At 45.4% G+C, this 18,146-nt stretch overlaps 1 protein-coding gene across 2 annotated transcripts in view; it reads right to left on the bottom strand.

The window, feature by feature from the left end:
- Window positions 1-14,371, bottom strand: part of TBX4 (T-box transcription factor 4) — a 65,715-nt gene extending 51,344 nt beyond the window's left edge. Inside the window, exon 1 of one of the 2 annotated variants that reach the window (XM_060283098.2) lies at window positions 13,844-14,371. The gene's annotated coding sequence lies outside the window, so the exon portion shown is untranslated. The remainder of the gene's footprint in view (window positions 1-13,843) is intronic. The other variant, XM_035139412.3, reaches the window with a different exon arrangement.
- Window positions 14,372-18,146: the final 3,775 nt, after the last annotated feature.

The following is an 18,146-nucleotide window of genomic DNA, read 5'->3' as shown; positions in this document are numbered from 1 at the left end:
CCTAGAGATTCCTGAGGTTGAACCCAAGGCCTGTCACTGAGTTGAAGCCCTTCACACAAGATTCATTGCTTGGTAGTACAAATGAAGGAGGGGTGGGCTTGCACATATGAATGTCCTCTCCTAACTACCAGCTCACTCACCCCCAACATAGTATAGCTAAAGTATATTTAAGAAGGCAGCTTTCAAAAATGATCCTAACCACATGGTGTTAAAAGTGAGGCAGGAACAAACAGCACAGGAGACTCCCCAATCATCATAAGTGAGCAAATGTGTTCAGCCACAAGAACATCAGAAGCGTCTGACCCAAAGGCCCATCTAGCCCAGCATTTTCTTCTTACAGCGGCCCTCATAGGAAACCCACAAGCTGGACAGGAGCACTTCCTAACTTGTGATTCCCAGCAGCTAACATGGTATACAGGTACATAAACACACTAGAAATTGCCTTATACGCAAGTCAGACCACTGGCCACTCAACACTGTCTACACTGATCAGCAGCCGCAGCTCTCCAAAATTTCAGACACGAATATTCCTAACTCTACCTGGGGGGACCAGGGATTGAACCTAGGATATCCAGGATGCAAAGCAGATACTCTACATAAGAGCTACATACTGCAGCTTGATCAGGCCGAGAAGCAAGAGCTGGACCTATACTGTATAGCTGCTGCTTCTAGCTTGGGTTCCCCTGATCTGAAGAACTCCTCTGTGCGGGATAGAGCAGCGGTGGTGAATCCATGGCCCACGGGTCATATTTGGCCCACGCATCTGTTTCTGGTGGCCTGGCAAAGTGCTTGGCTGCTAAACAGACTCGTCCTTCCTTGCCTTGCACCACCTTTGTGACCATGGGTCCTTGTCTGCCTGCTCTGAATCCCACCCCCTACCTAGCTTATTTGGTCCACACTAGCTAGGAGGAGTCTGTTTAGCAGCCAAATACTCTATACCCCCACTAGGTTATGACAAGGGAAAAGGGGGGGGGGTATAGATGAAGAGAGAACGAGAGAGAGAGAGAGAGAGAGAGAGAGAGAGAGAGAGAGAGAGAGAGAGAGAGAGAGAGAGAGAGAGAGAGAGAGAAAGAAAGAAAGAAAGAAAGAAAGAAAGAAAGAAAGAAAGAAAGAAAGAAAGAAAGAAAGAGGCAAACCCATTGCATGTCTACTTGACTACTGCATGCCACAAAGGCCAGGTGGGCATCTCCAGTAGGACACATGTCTTTTTCAGCATCCAACATCCCTGATGATGAACTGTGTTGAATGGGACTGATGGGAGCTGCAAACCATCTTGGAGGAGCCACAGGTTCCTTATTCCTGGAGCAGGCAATTCTGAGTTGGATTGGAAGAGTGTCTGACTTAGTCTGCGGCAGCTTCCTACGTCCCTGTGCTCCTGACGTGTCCCCCACACCATAATTGTGGCAGAGGATTTGGGGGCATACTCTAATTTTGCCCACTACTCCAACCACTGCTATCAGACCTCACTGTTGTACTAGAGATGTTGGGAAGCCTGGTCTTCTCACTGAGGAGCCCTTGCTGAGCTGCTGAAGAACCTCAGTTTTATCCCAGAAGGAAAACAGTTGGAAGAACATTGCCCTAGATATTTTTGGGGGGTCACCTTCTCACATAGAGATACATGAGTAAAGTCCCATAGAAATCAATGGGGCTTCCATCTAATACAGAATAACATTATGAGACTCTTAGGTAAACACTAGGGAAGAGAAAATGAAGGTTTGTGGGATGGGGGCCGAGGTATTAAAGACTAGGATAGGCTTCCAAAGAAAATGACATCATTTACCCATGCATCCTCAACACACAGACACACGCACACACACACAGAGAGAGGGAGAGTTTGGTTCACATTGTATCCAAATTCATTTTGGTTCAAAGCCAGTTGGGAACTCACTCAGTCTAATCTCATGGAACAGAAGTGGCTAGACTCCCTAATGGATATAAGCCGTAGGCCCCAGAGTGAGCCAACACATAGCTTTTTATCTTTGTGTGTTTTACTAAGTTCTTGCAACTTCTTTCATAACGGCCCTTGAGATTCCCCCCCCCATCCCCTTTCAAATACTTCGGAAGTTCAAGAGTCCAAAATTCTAACAAACAATGCCAATTTTTTTCTCCCCCAAAATCAAATTTAGATAGCATAAAATGTGGTGGTGGTGTTTTTAAAGAAAAGCTGTTAGAGTTACAGAAATGCATCATTGCCCACCCATTGGCGATACCGATATCCCCTTAAAATTTCATAATTCCAGAACTCTTCCTCCGTTTTCTGTATCAATGCACGCTGGCTGAACATGAGCTGTTTTTCAAGACTTTGGTGAAAAACATCAGTGGCAATATTATATGGTAGGGAGATGTTCTTTGGTTTGAGGAAAGCAGAAGACCTGGTGTGTGCTGTTGAGCCTCTAACATCTTCCTTGGAAATACCTTTCTCCCCTCTCCCTTTAAATACATGAACTATGTTGATTATATTATTGCACTTACTGTACAATATAATATCTCTTTTCAGTCTGGGAATTATTTATTTTTAACAGCTTCAGGAGGTGACCCTATGAACTGAATACCAGTGGCTGTTCTTGGGAATGTAAAGAAATGGACCCCATTTTTTACCTCTCTCCACTTAGGTTTGCCAACTAACCAGGGGAAAAAATGGCTTGGCCTGCTCCTGCACTCTTAACAGCAAGTACAAGGCGAAGGTTTCCACAGCCATGGAGACGCACGGGATTACCTGGTTATGCCTTTAGATCATACTACAGCAGACTGAGCCAATAAAAAAGAAGAAGAAGCTGGCAACCCTCCCAAGTTTTACCAAGTCTATTGTTTTTCTACAGATCTCCCTGCCTCTTCCCAAATCTGGAGACACATTAAGAGTTGCCAGCCAGCTAAGGCTGGTCATAATTACTAAAGCCCACTGAAGGAAGCAACCAGGCTTTAGTTACTCTTAACTTGTTCTATTGGTTTCAGAGAGACTTCAACCACAATCCTAAGCACACTTACTAGGGGGTCCCACTGAGTAGTGTGCACAGGATAAGGCTGTTAACATCATGCAGAAAATAACAATTACCACAAATTCAAAAGCCACAGTAAGGCAATGTGGTTATTAGGGGTGTTATTAGAATGCCACAAAATAGTGAGCAAGTTGAAGAAGGGTCCTGGATAGCTCAACAGCTTGTTTTATTCCAGGTTTTGTTTTGTTTTGATTTTTTGCAGCATTTTAGTTGGTCCTCAAAATAAGATACTACCTGACTGTAACTTCTGGATTTTTCCTAACAGATGAGCATACCTACTTCTGATTTTGTATGGTAACTGGGATTTAAGTTTAGCTCGACTGGAGCCAACCATTTTTAAGAGAGTTTCAAGTAGCTTGAGAGAAGTGACTCGGGTTATTTTGTCCCATTGTTATCTCTGGGCAAATTGAGTTTGGAAATGACATCAGACTTGCGAGACCTGCATTGCGAGATGCAAAAGCACCACGTACATGCAAAAGAGGTCCTCCTTTCACATCGCCCTTCAACTTTATAGCTACATATTCTCCTAATTTTGTCCTGCGTTATTACAGTTTAAAAAATTCCCTTTCCCCCTGATTTCCAAGAGGGTACCCAAATTGTTCCTTGGCTTTGAAGGATATTTTTAAAAGCATCTCTCCCAGCGAACTGGGTCACAGACATAGAGGTCTTCAAAGCTAAGGAACATAAATTCAGAAATGATACACCTCTCCTGCATGATTTTTTTTTCTTGGGGAATAAACAGCAAATACAAGAGGGCATTCAGATAGGCTAGATTTGAATTAACATAGGAGGGCAATATTCAAGCTAGGGGCAGCAGCAGAGAGGCAGGAAGACTCCTCCCCCCCAAAAAAACCCCACAGCTAGCCCAAAAAGACTACTTAAGCTGGGCTGCAGCTGTTCCCACTGAAAAGAGGGGAGGGGGTCTCAAACTGGAGCCTGTTATAAATTCTGGCTTAAGTATGCTGAATGCAACTAGATTCCTATGCATGCTTACTTAGGAGTAACAAAGCAGGGTGTGTTAGGACTGCAGCGTCACTTTTAGAAACTTGAGCGTCACTTTTCTCACGCGTGCAATAGAATCCTCTAAGTGTTTACTTACAAGTCTTTTTTCTCATGGTTCAGATCAGACTTACTCCCCTTAGCACATTTAGAGCCTGAGCCTATGAATGTTTACTCAAAAGTTAAGTCCAAAAGAGGCTGCAAATCTATGTACATTGATTTAGAAGTCCCATTGAATTCAGCAAAATTTTCAGTGATGCTGATTGAAACCTGTAAACTTGCAAGTCCCATTGAACTCAGTGGCACTTACTTCTGCGTAAACATGCAAGGGATTGTTTAGGCTTCCAGGCTTACTTAGAAGTAAACTGCATTGAAATCAAAGGAATTTACTCCTAAGTAAATTTACTTTTTGAATGGCAAGAGACTGCCTGGTAGTTTCCTCTACATTTACCAGCATATTCAGATTCTTATCTTTTTCTCTTGGTTATGAAAAAATGTGATTATTTTCTGCCACTGCAAGATTTAATTTTGATGGGGAAGGGTTCCCATAATGGATAAATAGTGATATTGTGGGCATCAATCAGATCTCTTTACAAACGCCTTTTCCCATCTCAATCTGGCAACTGAGACTTCATCCTTCCAAACCTAAACTCATTTTCCTTCAGGTTAGAGTTGCACAGCTATGTACAAATTTCCTCGGAGGTCTCGTTGAACTTAAGGGCGGTTTACCTTAGAGTAAGCATGTGCAGGATTAGGTTGCATTCCTCACATTCTATTTCTGATCAAGTGGGTTTGAAGCCCCTTACTCCTGATTCTACCCTGGGATCAATGGAACTTACAATCCATGTGAAAAATTCCCTTAATTCCCCACCAGATGAAAATGCCTCCTCAGGGGCTAGCGTTGTTCACTTTAAATATCTTTAAAGAGTCCCACAAAAATACAGGCAATCCACAAATCTGACTTAATTCTAATTTTAACCGTAATTTTACATATTGTTCCTTCTATCTGTTGGGATACAAGGCAACACATATGTGATACATTTTTTAAAAAATCCTACAAGTGTATTTCTATAGCATGCTTACTTGGAAGCAAACCCAGTTAAACTCAGTGATACTTACATCTGAGTATAACATGCAAAAATCTAGCCCTATTAGTCAACCCCATTGCGCCTAAAGATATAGAAAGGCCTGCAAATGTTCTCATTCATAACATTACTTAAATTAGATTCAGCCTGGTCCTGAAAGGGGAAGGGGAGGCTGCAATATTGCTTCCTACCCCCAACTCCTTATCTGGAGTCCATTTTAAAACTTTGGTAATAATACTAAAAACAGACGAAAAGATGTTCTGTGTAAACATCCTAACGGTGAGCCTTAGTTAAGATAAAAGGGCCTGCCTTCTCCTAACTCTGACAGTCACTGGGAAAAAAGCAATAAAGATAATACAGTGAGGGCAGGCAGACAGCTTTTCTCCCAAGTTTTACTAAGCAGATTAGAGGCAGGGGGGGGGGGAGGTGGGGACACCCAAAAACCTAACAATGAAATGTGCAATATAAGCGTTAAGCCTGAAAAAAAAGATCAGATCAATTTCACTCCCAAGTATATTTCAGTGAGGTTGGAATCCTATCCCCATTTACCTGAAAGCAAGCCCCATTTGGATTCAATAGGCCTTGCATCTGAATGGACAATCTGCAATCCTTAGCCATGTCTACTCAGAAGCAAGTTCTATTGAATTCAGTGGGGCTTAGTAGCCTCAGGATCGCAGCTTTATTTATTACTGTTATTTAGTGTTTTGATTGATTTTAAGCATTCATATCTCTTGCCTTTCTAACAAAAATCCAAGGTTGCTCACAAGTCACCCTTATTCTAAAACTGACCCAAGGTGATGATAATAAGCTTGATTGCCAATGCTGATTAAGGATGCTTAGGGACTATTGACCACATATCGAAATGTGAACAATGCAAAACAAGAAGTATATTGTAAAAGGTGGAATAAAATGATTGCAGTGTGACTTGCTCCTAAGCAAGCGTACAACCCTGATCCTCCTCAAAATGCAATCTTGGGCAAGTTTTACTCAGAAGCAAATCACATCATCTTCAGTGGAGCAGACTCCCTCGACAGTAGCATGCTAAAGATACTTAGAAGCTTAGCCAACCCAATATTGAAATGTAACTACTTTACTACAAGGAACCCACAGCATTTGCATGTGAGTCGTGTGTGTGTGTGTGTGTGTGTGTGTGTGTGTGTGTGTGTGTGATCTCACTTTGAAGGATGTCCTCAGACTCCAGCCCCACTAAAATATAACTTGCACGCAATATCCTATGTGGAAATTAACTGTGCATAGATTTCAATGGGATTTGATTTTGCACCTCGCACAGTTCCAATGGGACCTCTCCTTATATAAAACTAGAAAATTAAGGTGGTAAATTTAGGGTTTAAAAGTTGCTGAAATGAACGGACTTGAAGTTCAGTGCTTTCAGTGGAATGTGACTTAGTTGGATACCACCCTTAGGACCCGATCCCGGTGTGCGTCTGCTCAAATCAGACACCCTTCCAGATTTGTTTTTAATTGTGAGGAGGAAATCCTGCTTTTCTTGAAGCAAAGTGTGTTCATTTCATTTGGGGAGCCTGCTTAGAATCAATTTTGTACACACACCCTGGAATAACCTTTGTTAACACACCAAGACTGCACACTTTTCTGGCCTCTGAACACGGGAGGTTTTACTTATGAGTAAACAACCACGGAATTTTATTTGCTTGGAAGGAAGTCACGTTGATCTCTCAACAGGACTTCCTTCAGGGCTCTAAAATCTTCTTAGACTGAGAAACCTGGGACGAAGCATACCGTAGCACACAGAGGATTCTATTTGCTTGAGACTTTATCCTCTGCACGGCCGCTTGAATCGCATATCTAACATCTTTGTTATCTTACATGCAACCCCTCGGTCCGTTTTACCTTAAACCAAGTCCCACCGAATTAAGAGAGATTTACGTACTTCAGAATAAACTTGAATAGGGTCCTACAGATTCCAGGACGGAATCCTACGCACGTTTACCTCTGAATAAGTCCCTCTGATCTCAGCGGGGATTACTTCTGAGTAGGTATCAGGGGCGTACCCAGGATCAAAATTAGGGGGGGGCAAGGGGCGGGAGGGGAGGGGCCACAGTGGGAATGTGGGCGGGGCTACGTGGCCTGCGCCTCCCAGTTCTTCCGAGGAGGCGGCCCCAGGCTCCCGCTCCCGGCACGAAGCTCCAGAGGCGTGCGGGAAGCGCAAGCTTGTGGCTGCCTCCTCCGCGCCTCCAAGCTGTTTCAAGGAGGCGGCCCCAGGATCCCGCGCCCAGCACGAAGCTCCAGAGGCGCAGGGAGCGTGAGCTTGTGCCTGCCTCCTCTGCGCCTCCAAGCGCTTTCAAGGAGGCGGCCCCAGGCTCCCGCGCCCGGCACGAAGCTCCAGAGGCGCACGGGGAGCGCGAGCTTGTGCCTGCCTCCTCCGTGCCTCGCAGCTCTTTCAAGGAGGCGGCCCCAGGCTCCCCCGCCCAGCACTAAGCTCCAGAGGCGCGTGGGGAGCGCGAGCTTGTGGCTGCCTCCTCCGCGCCTCCGCCCCTCCCTAGAAGCAGGGCTGGTGGGCGGAGGCGGAGCCCAGCCCAGCGGAGCGCGAGTTCAGCGTTCCCGCCTGCCGCGCCGCGCTCTCTGGTTCCCCGCCGCGCTTGGCCTTGCCAGAGGGCGCGCCGGGGAGCTGGAGAGAGGGTGCGGCGCGGCGCGGCGGGAATGGCGAACTCGTGCTACGCCGGGCTGTGCTCCGCCTCTGCCCACCAGCCCTGCTTCTAGAGTAGGGCAGCTGCCCTAACTTGCCCCGTGGTGGGTACGCCCTTGGTAGGTATGCATAGGAATGCACAACACGTCGCCTCCGCTGCCCCCCACAAAAAGTAGCCTCGGATTTCAATCTGATGCACAATTTCCTGCAAATCCCATTGAGTTCAACGGGGATCAAGTCCGAATAAGTATGCACAAAGGCTGCGTCACTTGGATCTGCCCTAAGGAGCTATTTATTTAAAGGAGTCTAGACGGTTTTACTTCTTTTAATTAAAATGCGCTAGCCATGTCTTCTTTTCAAGACGCCGCCTTGGTCGTGAGAAGGTGAGTTCACCGGCTTACAGTGAACTCGGTAGGCTTTTCTCATAAGAAAGTCCAATTGAAATCAAGGTGACTCTTACTTTTAAGTAAATGTAGCCCTCTGGGTTGGGGGGGGGGGCTGTCACGTGTCAGTCATGGGGGTGCAATCCAGAAGCTACCTAAAGTGTCTGATGGGCCACTGATTCACGCCTCCTGTCTAAACACAAGACACCAAAGCCCTGTTGATTGTAGAGCAATTTATTCCAGAGTAAATAAGGAAGCTCCCCCTTTTAAAAACCCGTTATTGAACGCCTTTCATGTCGCGCTCTCGCTCCCTGTTGTTCTCAAGACCACAAAATCTGCTGTGTTTCCCCACCAATTTAAATCACATGCAAATATAAACGGGGCGGGGGGGGGCGTTTCCTCTGGAGTAAAAATCTTACCAAACTGGAGGGAGCGTCCTTCTGAGTAAAACACGCTTTAAGGTGGCTTGTGTGTTTGGATCATTCAAGAGTGTGAAGTTCTTAAACAAAACCTCGGGCAGAGGGTTGCCCCATATTTAGCAGTCGGCGGGATTTAGTCTGAGTAAACATGCCTGCTATGATCAGGCAGCGTAATCCGATGCTCTGCCTGTTTATTTCGGAAGTAACTGCGCATAGGGATTGCAGCCTGAATTGAGAGTTAGTTAAAAAGCAATGCAACCGTTTAATTGAGCTATAATTCAACACACACACACACACACACACACTAAGTTTAGTAAGCATTCCCGAGTCTTTGGGATGTGGGGGGAGACACAAGACTAAGCACTCAGAATAAACAAACTAAGCGAGTGTAACTGACCAGAGTGATTCATACTGGTAGGAGTTGACAGCAGTATAAAGTCGCTCTAAAATGCATTGATTAAGGCGGCCGCCGACGCCCAGCCTCTGTTCACGCGTTGCCTCGCAGTTGTGTTTTCTACCGAACACGACCAAATTTGGGTTCTAGTTCTGCCCCAGCCATTTCCTCGCAGCGATATTTCTGCAGTATCCAAGAGCTCGATGGGGTTGTTTGGACTATTCCCCCCGACGCCCCATCTAGAAGGACTGCGACGCGGCTTTCCCTCCCCCCCTCCCTCCGACAAGCCTTTTCGCCTTTGCCCCCCAGTGAAATAAATCCCACTTTCGCCTGCCACATGCCTTACGTGTTGTTTTCTGGCGTTAAAACTTCACCCTCACCTCAGTCTTCTGTCTTTTTCTAAAACCCCATTTCTCCTTCCAAATTTACAAACATTGAACAAAGTCAGCTACGCACCCACCCCCACCCCGAGTTTCAACAGATTTAAGGCGCGGGGTGGGGACCAAAAAAAAAACAGAAGAAGCATCCCGCAGTACAAAGCCATGGAAATTTAAAATAATAATAGATTTTGTTGTCTATGCCCCCAAATCCCTCCTTTAAGTTTTACGCACCATTTACTTGTAAAGAAGCCCCATTTGAACACAGCAATTAATGTTGCGAAACAGCATCCATAGGCTTGTGTGGCATGTCAAATTGCAGGTAAACTACCCTGCAGCCTTATTTCTTAGGAGGCAGTTTGTTTACTTAATTGTATGCACCTGAATTTTGGAAACGAAAAAGTCTCACTGCCTAAGATCTACTTCACACAACAGAGCAGCTGTAAAGTGAAAGAGGCCTAGTCAGAAACCAGGCTGCATTTGCCTCGCTGCAGCGACCTGCGTTGGCTCCGGAAACTGTAAAACGCTGCCTGGACGCTGAGGGCGCTACAATAATCATTTCACTACAGTATTCAGGTGCTCTTAGAAGGAACGCAAAAGTACCTACCGGTATAGTAAGTTTATATGCATTAGGAGAAGGCAGCGAGAACGTCTGGGCCCTATGGACAGAAGGCACTGATGCGCGAATGGAAACTACCAGGAATTACTGAGCCTTAAATAGGATCGTTCCCCTTCCCCCCATACAATATCCCTTGCAATCCTATCCGCTACTCTATGCCCGACTTCCCTAGGTCTATTGGGACTTACTTCCAGGTCAACTTGCTCAGGACGGCGCTGCAAACGGAAGCCTTCCTTCCATGCCTGCTCCCAGTGTTAAAGTCACCGGATTCAATGGGGCTCGTTTCCAAGTATCGCCCTCCATGGGGAAAGGCGCGTCTAAGAGCGCGCCTACCTGCAGCTGAGCATATAGCATTTCACGTCCGCGGAAAGGGGGGGGGGCAGGCGGATGCTTTACTTCCAAGTAAGCCTGCTTGGGATCGGGCCTCCCTGCATGTCTAGCTTGTCCAAAGGGCCTTGGGCTTAAAAATGGGCGCTCTGGTGACGTCTGAGCGCCGCGATCACCAGCATGTTTAAAAACACACACGCACTTTCCTTTTCGTTTTCCTTTTCTTAAAGGAAAGGAACCATTTATCTACACACCATCCTGAACTTTTTTTAAAAGCCAGCTTTTTAAAAAACGGCGGCACAGCCCTTTGCCCAACCCCCACTTTTAAAAAGTAGGTGCGTTGGAGTTTTATATAATGCATGCCCTGACATTTTACACAAACAGGGAGAATTCTGGCTTTGTTTGTTTAAAAAAACAGATTTAGCCAAGCAATTTTAAGAGATTATTTTGAGAGGAAACTAACATGCTGCTCAAACGGCACCCAGAGAGGTCGCTTTTATTGGGATACTTGCAATGCAACCCTACAAAGGTCTACTTGGAAATAAACCCTGTTGAGTTCAGTGGGATTTACTCTCAGGCATGAAAGTGCATATAGGCTATAACTACAAATCTGCTTTTCTGGGAGTAGGCCCCACTGACGCCAGTAGGACTTACTTCTGAGTTGATATGAGTGGGGTCGTTCTGTTAAACTGCAACCCAACACGCACTTAGCCTGGAAGAAACTCAGTCCAGCTCTGCTGAGCCGTGCATATTTCTAAACCCACATACCTACCAGGGACATTTAGGTAGGGTGCAAGGTTCCTTTATTTTAAAGGATGCTCTATATAAGGTGCTGAGGTGTGTGATACTTGTAGTTAAAATACACTGCTCGTATTTTTTTAAAAAACAAAAACACATAGGAAGATTATTTGTGGGTGGGTATGTCTCATCATCGTTATTATAAAAGAAAATGTTCAACTTGGTTCCTCATACCTGGTGAAGGCTACCTAGAATTAGGAAGCGATTTGTTGTCATTCCACCCCAAAACGTATGCCTGTTTAATTCTCAAATAAATTACATAGTTCATGCAAGTTTGGGACCCAAAACAGGAGTGAATGAAACATTCCGCCATAACTGTGTAACGCGAAGCACATTTATTTACAGGCAAATGCCGGAGATTTACGTCTTCTAAATAACTTACTCCAGAGTAAGTTCACGTAGTGTGGTTGGCTTCAGAAATCCGACTCATAAAACAAATGCCAGCTGGCCACCATTGACTTGGCCAGATTCCTCTCGGCCTCAGTTTCCCTGTCTGTAACATAGCAGTGGCCTTGTTCTCTCACACACAAGCTGCTTCAAGGGCAAAACGTGGCCAGGGAAAATTATCATTGATTTTAATAACAGCGCCGTTTATATTATTACAGCTAATCATCCTATGAGGGCAACAAAAACAATGCATTTGTGTTGCTACTGTTAATATTATCAAGTTAGATCTTGATTGAATTAATGATCAAGTTGGATGGGGAACCGGTTGGTTGGTTGGTTGGCAGGCCCCCGTCTGTCTCCGGACACAGTGGAAGAGCGCGACTTTGGAGGTGAAGTCAAACCATTGGAGAGTTAGAGCCACAACATAATCAAGCATGGCCTACCCATTTAAAAAGGGGGGGTCTAGATTTCCCCTCAGTGCCACCACTTGCAGGATCGATTCCCACCCTCACCCCCACCCGGAATATTAGATATCTAAGGTGAGTTCCCCTGTTGTACTTGGAGCGCTGCCAGTTTCTTTTAAGTTGATTTTTACTGTAGGCTCTGCAGCAGTCAATGGGTCTAAACTTTCCAAATTTAAAGCGTAGTTTAATATCGGAGGTTGACGCATCTCCCCCGCCCCAACACACACAGACACTTTTAAATTCCCGGGGAAACTTCTACCTACTTCGTCTTCCCCTTCCTTCCTACCGTACTTACTACTCCTGTACTATAGACCTGGCCACATTGGTTCAAAAAGACTTCTCAAAAAAGCGCTCTCCAAAGCGTGGGCGCTTTTGTTTACATCCAGTTTCCCCAACTCCACCACGCCGCCCCTAAAGTAACGCGGGTTCAGATGAGTTGCCTGAAGTTCAAAGGCGAGGGCGAGGAAGGAACACCGTTTCTACGCAGGCGCCACTCCCCAGAACTTTTATTTATTAGTGGCATTAATGTTTAAGGTGTTATTCTTTCGAATCCACCTCCGTCGGGAGTCTGTGACGTTCCCGTAGTAAAGGCTGAGATGTTGGCAAACGCGCATTCGTCATAGAAGTACAGAGGGAGTTACAAAGTCCTCCTGAAGGATTAAAAAAAAAAAACACGCCCCTAATTTCCGACTACTATACAGTATTGGCAAATCGATCTGGTCGCCTTTTTTGTCTTTTTTTTAAAAAAAGAACCGTTTTCAAAATACTTTCTCTTTCTGCTTCTAAATGGGTTTTTATTCCCATCTCCCAAGATCTCCATCTACTGCAGAAAGTTGCAGGTCTTTGAATTCTCTTTGATTAGAACATGCCTGGTTAGAAAAAAGGCCTTTCAAAATGATAATTTACTTTTTTGAAATGTGATATATAGCAACATTAGCTCTGTACTTTTTGTTTTCTGTTACACAAAGCTGTGCAGTCTAATTATCAAATGAATGAGTGATCTAGTGCTGTGAATCCTGCTAGTCAGGAAGTCCTATTGAACTCAAGGGGCCTTACTTTTGGGCAAAGATGCTTAAAGATTACGCTCTGCAAATCATCAACTCAAAAGGCCCAGAAGGTCAGGTAAAAATAAATAAATCATCAGATTTATTAAAGTGAGAGTATCTAAAGTGTGATAGGAAAAAAAATACTTTGAAAAAGAAAACTTACTTACACTGGATCTTTAAAAATAATTATTAGGGAGTGTGTGGTTTGGGCAAATCCATTACAAATTCTAGATAGCAGCTTTTTTCAGAATGTTCAACCTAGAATGCTGTAATGCCCACTTATATGTGTATTTAAAAATAAAAATAATTCCCGCCCTCCATTTTCTTTTCCACCCGAACCTTGCCCCAGAGATTCCTGCTCCCCAAACCTTGGCGATTCCTCTCCTTCCCTAGAAATAACAGCAGTTGAAACGCATTCGCCATCATATAGGCCCCTGTGATTAGTTTGGGGGATGGTTGATGGAGGAGGGAAGAGATGAAGCATTCCATGTTTTTAGGGAACAGATACACATACATAAGCTCAACACAAATTGGAGGGGACGCGCGTGCACGTACATATAAGAAAGGGGAGGTTGGCTGAAGCGCAACCCAACAACTGCACATAATGTTGATCTGGACACAACCTGGCAGGTCTCCCCTCCCTCTTTTTCTACTGGTGGTGGTGAATTCATTCCTGTAGATTCGAGCTTGGTCCTTCCTCTTCTCCCTCCACCCACCCCCTCTGTGCCTGGCAAAAAGCTGGCGAGGTGGCAAACACTTCTTTTGGCCCGCTCCCCCCCTCTCCATCCACCACCCCTTTTTAACCTAGCTGGGGGTCTTTACTTTGCGATGTGTGCGTGTGTCGCGGGGGGGGGGGAGGGTTGGAGAGAAAACTCTTGACTCACAGTAATCGCTCGAGGCTTGACGCTGCTGGAACGAGAAGTCTGGCGAAGTTTCGCTGCTGTTGTTTCATCAAAAGCATCCAAGAGGGATCAGCATCCTTGTTAAAAAGAGGGGGGTGAAATCACCCTTCCTTTCCCAAATCCTTTGAAGAAGAAGGGGGGAAACTCGCACAAACATACAAAATCACCACCACCAAATGATAATTTAAAAAGAGTCCATTTCTGGTTCTAGGTCCTTAAAAAATGAATCTGCTTTTTTGATTATTTTTTCCCCCGGGGGGGGGGGGAAAGAACACGCAGAGAGAGGGGATCCCAAATGAAGAGAGATGGTTCCTTCTAAGCTGGTCTATTCCCATAGATCTCGTTTTGTACCTTTAAGATCTCCTCTTAAAACGTTCCATTAAATAAAAGAGAGAGAGAGAGAGAGAGAGAGAAGAGGGGAAGAGAGAGCGCCAGTTTGGAGTCTTGACTGCCCACCCTTCTTGCCGTCCCTCCCTCCCTCTCCTCTGCTGACGTTGCTGCTGTCAGTCTTCGGGAGTTCCAACTAGTTTCTTACTTAGGATCTTCCAAGCAACCGGGCCCCCCTTCTCCTTCTATTCCCCATCACCACCACACTCTCCCTCAACCTGCAGTCCCCTTTCCCAAAACTGGCCCTGCCTCCTCACCCGCTTTCTCCCCCCCTTTTTGCTCAGAGTACCATGGAGCAGCCAAGCTGGGACAGCACCATCTCCTCCCTCCACCCTGAACTCCCTTCTCAGTGTTTGGATGCTGCTTTCGGAAAGGGAGGGGGGGTCAGAGAGGCACATCATGGTTTAAATTATAGTACATCTGGAGAGCACAGTCAGGCAAATAACGTGCTCGGGGCATCAACTAATAATACTGGCTGAACGGCTAAAGAGATAGCAGGCCTTTGGCTTTTGAGCATAAAAGCCCACATCTATATCAAGGGCCAGATATCTGGGGTTGGGGTGGGGGTGGGGGTGGGGTGGGGAACAGGCAGCGCACACCCTGCCTCAAGAGATGAGCCCCAAAGCACAAGCAAGAGAGAAGGGATGTAGCTCAGTAGCAGAGCATCTGCTTTGCATGCAGAAGGCCCTAGGTCCAACCCCAACATCTCCAGAAAGGGCTGAAAAAGATTCCCTGCCTGAAACATTGGAGAGGTGCTGCCAGTCAGTGTAGACAATACTGGAGCGAATGATCTGACTCAAGATTATCTTTCTGTGTCCCCACTGCTCTCCAGAGCTCCTGCTGCAACAGACAAGGAGGTCTGTGCCTTTAAAACAGCAGACCAGCTATCCAACAGGTGCTGCTTCTCCTTCCTGCTGCAGAGTGTCTGTCTGTGGCAGGCAGCCTTGAAAGAGGCTGAAACCATGAAGAACTGGCTCCACCATACTAAATGCCCATGTACAGTGTCCTGTTTTTCCTAACAGCTGCCGGCCAGTTGTTTTTGGGACGCTCACAAGTCAGGCGTGAAAACAGTGCCCCCACCTTCAGCCCCAGAGATAGACTGCCTTTAAACCTGGAAGTTCAGTTCAGCTTTCACAATTCTCTACCCCCATTCATTAACCTGCCTAATCCAAAATTTGAAAACTGTCCCCTCGGTTTGTGGCCGCCTCCACAGCTTGTGAGTGTGAATCCCATCCATTAATTATTATGAGTTGAGTGAACAAATACACCCCTGTTTGTCAATCTTGAACTGTCTGCTAATTATTTCCACTGGGTGAGTCCTATGGGAGAGAGAGGGAAGGAAAAAAGTTTGCCTGTCTGTCTTACAAGACGGTGCATAATTAAATTTTATACAATTCTATCCTGATCTCCTCCCAGTAGTTGTCTTGTCACCAAGAGGCTCCAGCTTCTTATTTTCTGTCTCCAGAAAGATGCTCCAACTTGGGTCATGTCACTTGCCCCTTTTCTGTATGTTTATCAGCTCTGTGGTTTGTTGCATTTGTATACTGCCTTTCCACCAGGGCATTCAAAGTGGTTTGCAATTTTAATAATGGAGATAAAATTTACTGCGGCGGAGTCCTTTCTGGCTGGGCAGGAAGCTGATGGCACAAGCACACTCTGACCTGGGTTACCTCGCTTCTGCCTTCCCCTGAGTCACACAGATCTCTACAGCATCATACTCATAACCTCTTCATGAATTTTAAAAAGTGGCACCTTTCCCCCCAGAGAGCCAATAAACTGTCTGTTTGTTAATTATTTACCTGCCCTTCATCAAACAACCCTAAGGCAGATTACAATATTACAAGAAGCCAGCAAAAGTGACTGCATGTAAAATAGAATTAAAAATTCCGACATAAAAACTCCATCAGTTACAGCAACGCACTAGCATCCTGCAGCATCTGGGACAAACAGACTGGTTTTAACAGGGCACTGGAATGTCAACAATGCTGGCATCCACTGTAGTTCCAGAGGGGAGTGCATTCCACTCTCAGGGTGCCATGAAGATGAAACCCATATCCTATGTCACCACCCAACATATACCCCCTAGTGATGGGGCAATGAGAAAGACCTCCTCTCGAGATCCAAGGACCTGGGCAAGCTGATGCACAACATAAAAGAGCCCTGCTGGATCAGACCAGAACCTCCTCTACGCCAGCATCCTGTTCTCACAGTTGACAAGCAAATGCTTCTGGGAAACCAAAAAGCAGAACAGCATACATATGTATGCACAACCCTCATAATGAAACATGTTTTGCATTGGGCGAGCAGCTGCCAGCCTCAACGCCTCCATCCATATAACAGGGATAATCACAACCTGGGTCCTTATAGCTCCTGTTAGGGGACAGATAACTGTTTGCTCCCATTTTACAGGTTGGAGGACTGAGGTCGAGAGAGAGGGATTTGCCCAGGGCCACACAATGGTGTCTGCAGCAGAGTGGGACTTCCCCAAGGCAGCATCTCTGCTTTCCTTAGCCACTGGACCACATTGGGTAATGTGAAGATGAATATACTATGCAAAGGTTTGGGAATGATTTGCACATTTACAGAGTACTGTTCAAAAATAATTAATATAATATAGATATTTGGGCGCATTGAAATATGAGAAATGACTCACCGTATCAGACTGAAGGTCTGTCTGGTCCTGTATTCCACCCCAAAGATGGCCACCCCTCCCTCAGCTGAAATTTAGCGGTACACTGCCTCCAGGGTTCAATATAGATATCGTGGCCTAATAGCTATGGATAGATATCTCTGTGAAATGGCCTTACAGCAGCAATTGTATACACACTCATCTGGGAGTAACTCCCGTTGAATTCCATGGGATTTATTTCTGCATAGGATGGCTCTGTAATCCTTATTATTCTATATTTAAAAAGCCATTTGTGGCCTTCACAACATCATGCTGGTGGGTTCCATAATTAGGTGTTGGAAGAAACACAGAAAAAGACCAACTCTCTTCTGGTCCAAACCCATCCATCACAATCACTCAACTGAGTGGGCAAACAAAACCACACAGAAAGCAAACAGACAAACAAAAAACATTTTGAAATGTCAGCTACCAGCAAATGACCCTAAACTCAGTGAAGTTAAGCACTGGGTAGCCTGAATTAAATGCATTTATACTACGATCAGCCTGAGGGGGCTTAACTTCCTCAAGTTTAGAAGGTGAACACACACATGCCAATTTCTAGCTGAAATTTTATTTGTATTCAGAAGGACACAGATTCTAGAAAGTTTGCAACCCAACAAAACAAAACAAAATCAAAACAAAAGCCTAGTAAATTTTATATTTCACACACACACACACACACACACACACACACACACACACGAGAAGTGTTCTCATTGTGAGTCAGCCCATTGGTCCATCTATTCTAGCTCAATACTGTTGACACCAACTGGCAGCAGCTCTCAAGGATTTCAGACAGGGAGTCTCTCTCTCTCTCTCTCTCTCTCTCTCTCTCTCTCTCTCTCTCTCTCTCTCCTTACCTGGATATGTTTGGGATTGAACCTGGGAGGTTCTCTGGGCAGAGCTGAGGCCTTTTGCCACATACTTGGGACTTGCAGCACCATCATATACCATATGCTATGGCACTGAAGGACTAAAGTCCACAATACAGACTCCTACAACAGCCATCCTGGTATTTGACAGACCAAATCCATCCAGCTCCTAAGAGGTCCTCAGCCAATAGTGGATTTCCGCTACCTTGCTTAGGAAACTCCTAAGAGTAACAATCCTTAAAAAGTATGGCAACTTATGTTAAGAGTCATGGGACAGGGGGCTGTCTTCATCATCAACATTAGTGATGGTGATTTTTAAAGTTATTGTTACGACCCCTCTTTCTTACCTGCACCAAAT

Source organism: Zootoca vivipara, chromosome 14, assembly GCF_965207765.1.
Source record: "Zootoca vivipara chromosome 14, rZooViv2.hap1.1, whole genome shotgun sequence".
Taxonomy (NCBI): Eukaryota; Metazoa; Chordata; class Lepidosauria; order Squamata; family Lacertidae; genus Zootoca; species Zootoca vivipara.
The sequence above is the reverse complement of the archived record's forward strand: the minus strand, read 5'-3'. Positions and strand labels throughout refer to the sequence as shown.